Below are 6,227 nucleotides of genomic sequence, written 5' to 3' on the forward strand. Positions count from 1 at the left end.
AACATACATATGGCACTGTCAATGTTCCCCTTGAATGAAAGAAAGTATCAGGGCAGTTCTCCAAAAGAAAAAGACAGGCAAAAGCAATAGAAAGCAGTATGTGGCGTTAAGTACCGGGTTGCTATAGGTGATGACACAGGAAATATCCATTTGAAAATGATGATTTTTCTTAATGTTGCAAAGATCGTCTCGGTGAGGATGGCATCATGGGCAGACTCAGATATCGATAGAATACTGAAATGTAATGGAAACAAGTATTAAAAAGAGAAAAACATACATATTACATGTCACTTTACAACATACAATAGGACAGTCCTAACCAAACAAGAGGGGCTCAATCTGTTAACGTTTCACCACTTAAGTGGATTTTCTTACTTGACAGCTTAAAACCGAAAGGACTCAATGTAGAATTCACAGTTCTACCTAAAATGATGAAACGTTAACAGATTGAGCCCCTCTTGTTTGGTTAGGACTGTCCTATTGTATGTTGTAAAGTGACATGTAATATGTATGTTTTTCTCTTTTTAATACTTGTTTCCATTACATTTCAGTATTCTATCGATATCTGAGTCTGCCCATGATGCCATCCTCACCGAGACGATCTTTGCAACATTAAGAAAAATCATCATTTTCAAATGGATATTTCCTGTGTCATCACCTATAGCAACCCGGTACTTAACGCCACATACTGCTTTCTATTGCTTTTGCCTGTCTTTTTCTTTTGGAGAACTGCCCTGATACTTTCTTTCATTCAAGGGGAACATTGACAGTGCCATATGTATGTTTGTACTCTACGAATGTTGGGACATTCTATTGACACTTCCCTCTAACTGTGTGGGTAAGGGATGAAAGAATATGGAGGATGAGACCTGGCCTAGGCCGAAGGTATATCTCCTTTTCAATGCGGGTGTTATCCATGTCCATGATGTACACCTTTTAAGCATGTCCCTTTACACCCGTTACACAGGGGATTGCTGTGTCAAAGTCCCGAAGTGCTTGTTTAGTATGAATGATGTGGCTTCATTGTTTCCCTTGTAATGAAGTCAGTTGCTTTACCTGAGCGATGCACTCCCTGATCGGAACAGCGGTGCGCTCGATGATCCGGGATCGCTCCTGTTGCTATGGACGCCCTCGGAGGTGTTTGGCAGAATATTCCTCCCTCATCACCAGTGCGCATGCGCTGGGACACGGCCGAGACTAAGTTACTATGGACGCTAAGCTGCACAGTATTTCTCGCTGATCGCGAGACTGGCGTGATGATCCGGAGGTTGCTATAGACGCTTGATGACGCACCTCGATCCCGGAAGCCTAATCAGCTGTAACCACGAGATATCGGCGTCCCGGAAGGATGGTTTCATGAGAGCGGCTCAGAAGGTATTCTACATTTAGTAGAAATATGGACTCTTTTTATGGACACTTTATTACACGTCACGATCGGGTGACAAATAGGTGTGGATCTGCACTGGATACACATATATCTGTATTTATGTAACACATTTTGTATACGATGTCTTAATGATTTATGGTTTTATACATTGTTTATATATGATAATCACTATGTGATGATGTCACAAACTTTGTAATTGGTTGGCTTATTTAAGCCTCATATATGTCACTCATTAAGCACTTGAGAAAGCCAGCGTGAGGCTGGAGAAACGTAGTCTCTCACATCATGGAATAAATTCACCGTTCTTTTGAACTCTACCTGTGGTGTGCTGCTTCGATATTTTTGTATGCATTGAGGAACCAGTGGACCGAGGTTCAGAATATGCGGGCACCCCAATTTCTTTTTTTCTTGACATTTTTGGAGGTGCTGTTCTTATTGGATATTTACCTAAAGGTCAGCGAACGGGCACTCCACTTGAATATGGACACTGATTTACAAGGCAATATGGATACTGCTTCAAACCTACAGCCCTCTGATGTGTTTTCATACACCAAGACAGATGCTGACCGTATATTGGGGAGTCTCTCTGGGGACGCAGCTTTTTTACATAACCCTTCCAAGATAGACCTGCGGAGGAACTATGAGACGGAAACTAAGAAGCTTCTATCAATACAACTTCACCTATCCACTCTGAGTGAGTATTATAAAACTCACAAAATACCGAGAGGCATGCGAGCGCAGCCCAAGATGAATTCTTTTTCCAATGATATGGATTACCGTGCATGTTATGAGGCTATATCTAATAAGTATGCTATGGACTTAATTTTACTAAATATCGAGTTTCTCCAGAGGGATTTATCCAACACACAAACTAAGGTGTCAGAAGTAGAAAGTGCACTTAAAAATACCTTAACTGAAGAGGAGTGGAGTGAACTGTCAAATAAACAAACTAATTTTCTTGCCAAGCAACGCAGCCAGATTGAAGAGACCAAGCGACATAAGTGGTTCAGAGACTGCCAGGACTACGCCAATGGACGCATTTATTCATGGGAAAATCTCATCAACAGACGACAACAGAGACCAACACACACAGGAGGGGAAGCATCTGGAGATAACTACAACTTCAATAAAGGGGCAAAACAACATGCTAAAACATCGCAACCTTTTTTAGGGGATATGCCGTCCGCAGGGGGCGGCCCAGAAGAGGAGGCCACAAGCATTTCAGACACCGTAAGAACCAGAGCGCAAAAGACCTCCAAGGTAGCGCCAACCAAAATGCCCTACAAGAAGAAATAGAATGTTCAAAGAACAAGACTGTGGTAAATATCTCCTCACATATATTATCTGAACAACAGTTATGTCTTTTGTCTAAGGGTCTGAGTTTTTGTCCTACCTCATATAATGATTGGTTCCAACTGGAACTTGATACGGTTTGGTTTATTAGGAAACTTAAATTGAAAATTTGGTTTCACAATCGCTCTGGGGTGCGTCAGGAGGATGGTTCTGTTCCATCATGTACCACACCACAGAGCGATATGTTCACCTTTAAACAATATGAGTTACCAGGGCATAGTGAATTTCAACCACCTATAGAATCACATGCTGTTTCTACCTATCTTGATTGTATTAAGAGAGATTTTGCTACATTTAGACAAAAACAAACACGCCTCAAACATCCAAATCTGTCACATGATGAAATTCTGGCAATGCAGGAACTGATCCATGACCACAGCCTCATCATCAAACCAGCTGATAAGGGTGGTGGGGTTGTGGTCATGGATCGGAGCATGTATCTTAGGGAGGCATTGAGACAATTGGGTGATACAGAAGTTTATAAAACTTTACAGAGAAATCCGAGAGAAATAATGATGCAGAAGTTGGAACTCATTTTGGGTGAAGCTATAGAAAAGAATATCATTGACAAGAAACTTAGGGATTTTTTACTGGTAGAGTTTCCTATTACACCGGTATTATATCTCCTGCCGAAAATTCATAAGAGCCTCATTGATCCCCCTGGGAGGCCTATAGTTTCCGGCAGGGGTTCTCTTTCTAATCATGTTTCAATATTTCTTGATAAGGTATTGCGCTCACTGGCCACTAATACAAAATCGTACCTGCAGGATACAATACACTTTTTATCTGTTATCTCTAATATTATTCTCCCAGACAATTGCATTATTGCGACATTTGATATAGTTTCACTCTATACCTCGATACAACATAGTAGAGGCATCAGGGCCGTTGATAGAGGCCTTAGGAAAACTAACTTTAGCAGCAAACAAGTGGATTTTATTCTCACGTTATTGACTTTTGTCTTGGAGAATAATTATTTTACATTCAATGAGACCTTTTATCTCCAATTACGTGGGACTGCCATGGGCAGCAACGTAGCGCCCACGTACGCCAACATTGTTATGGCGGACTTTGAGGAAGAATACGTCTATGTGTCCCACCACTCCAGGAATCTCCTGGGGTGGTGGAGATACATAGATGATATCTTCCTCATTTGGAAAGGCAACATCAGTGAGCTAGAAGAATTTAAAACTTTTCTGAATAGCATTGACCCTGACTTACAATTCACTCTAACTTTTTCAGATCAGAAAATTCACTTTCTGGACACAGAAGTTACAATTGTAGGTAACAAACTTTCTACAGATCTATATCGGAAACCAACTGACTGCAATACCTTACTTAAATTCAATTCTGCACATCCTAGACCCATGATCTCATCTCTCCCATACAGTCAGCTATTAAGAGCGAGCAGGATCACTGATTCTGACATAAAATTTGACCGAGCGATCAATCATATGGTAACACAATTTAAAGAGAGGGGTTATCCAACCAGAGTAATATCTCAACATGTGAACAGGGTGAAAATGGAAAGACGACGCAACCATACATCTAGCCGCAAAAAAGACCAATCCAATCGTATTCCATTCATTTCCACTTATAATGAAATCTCGGGCAACATCGCACAGTCAATTAGGAGACATTGGCATCTAATCCGGGATAGCTATCCTGACATTCCCGAGTTTAGATCGCCTCCACTAATGTCATACCGTAGGGCACGTAACCTAAAAGATTGCTTAGTGAAATCAGACATTATGGGGAGTTCTTCTAAAAAAACTCAAAAGTACCTAACAATTCAGTCCAAGGGTTGTTTCCCCTGCAGAAGGTGTGTCAGCTGTAGGTACATACATAAGGGTAGTGTATTTACACATCCAATGACACAACGTACCTATCCCATTAAATTTTACCTCACCTGTGAAAGTGAATATATTGTGTATATATTATGGTGCCTGTGTAAACTTATATATGTTGGGGAAACGAAATGTGATCTAAGAACTAGACTCAACCAACATAGATACTCGATCAGAAAACAACGGGTTGACTTACCGGTATCCAAACACTTTTTGGATGCCGGTCATGTTGAAACGGATTTAAAATGCATGATAGTGGATCATATCCCTCCACTCAATAGAGGCGGTGACAGATTAACTCAATTACAGACAAGGGAACTTAAGTGGATTTTCTTACTTGACAGCTTAAAACCGAAAGGACTCAATGTAGAATTCACAGTTCTACCTAAAATGATGAAACGTTAACAGATTGAGCCCCTCTTGTTTGGTTAGGACTGTCCTATTGTATGTTGTAAAGTGACATGTAATATGTATGTTTTTCTCTTTTTAATACTTGTTTCCATTACATTTCAGTATTCTATCGATATCTGAGTCTGCCCATGATGCCATCCTCACCGAGACGATCTTTGCAACATTAAGAAAAATCATCATTTTCAAATGGATATTTCCTGTGTCATCACCTATAGCAACCCGGTACTTAACGCCACATACTGCTTTCTATTGCTTTTGCCTGTCTTTTTCTTTTGGAGAACTGCCCTGATACTTTCTTTCATTCAAGGGGAACATTGACAGTGCCATATGTATGTTTGTACTCTACGAATGTTGGGACATTCTATTGACACTTCCCTCTAACTGTGTGGGTAAGGGATGAAAGAATATGGAGGATGAGACCTGGCCTAGGCCGAAGGTATATCTCCTTTTCAATGCGGGTGTTATCCATGTCCATGATGTACACCTTTTAAGCATGTCCCTTTACACCCGTTACACAGGGGATTGCTGTGTCAAAGTCCCGAAGTGCTTGTTTAGTATGAATGATGTGGCTTCATTGTTTCCCTTGTAATGAAGTCAGTTGCTTTACCTGAGCGATGCACTCCCTGATCGGAACAGCGGTGCGCTCGATGATCCGGGATCGCTCCTGTTGCTATGGACGCCCTCGGAGGTGTTTGGCAGAATATTCCTCCCTCATCACCAGTGCGCATGCGCTGGGACACGGCCGAGACTAAGTTACTATGGACGCTAAGCTGCACAGTATTTCTCGCTGATCGCGAGACTGGCGTGATGATCCGGAGGTTGCTATAGACGCTTGATGACGCACCTCGATCCCGGAAGCCTAATCAGCTGTAACCACGAGATATCGGCGTCCCGGAAGGATGGTTTCATGAGAGCGGCTCAGAAGGTATTCTACATTTAGTAGAAATATGGACTCTTTTTATGGACACTTTATTACACGTCACGATCGGGTGACAAATAGGTGTGGATCTGCACTGGATACACATATATCTGTATTTATGTAACACATTTTGTATACGATGTCTTAATGATTTATGTTTATATATGATAATCACTATGTGATGATGTCACAAACTTTGTAATTGGTTGGCTTATTTAAGCCTCATATATGTCACTCATTAAGCACTTGAGAAAGCCAGCGTGAGGCTGGAGAAACGTAGTCTCTCACATCATGGAATAAATTCACCGTT

This window comes from Hyla sarda, chromosome 1 (genome assembly GCF_029499605.1).
Source record: "Hyla sarda isolate aHylSar1 chromosome 1, aHylSar1.hap1, whole genome shotgun sequence".
NCBI classification, from domain to species: Eukaryota; Metazoa; Chordata; class Amphibia; order Anura; family Hylidae; genus Hyla; species Hyla sarda.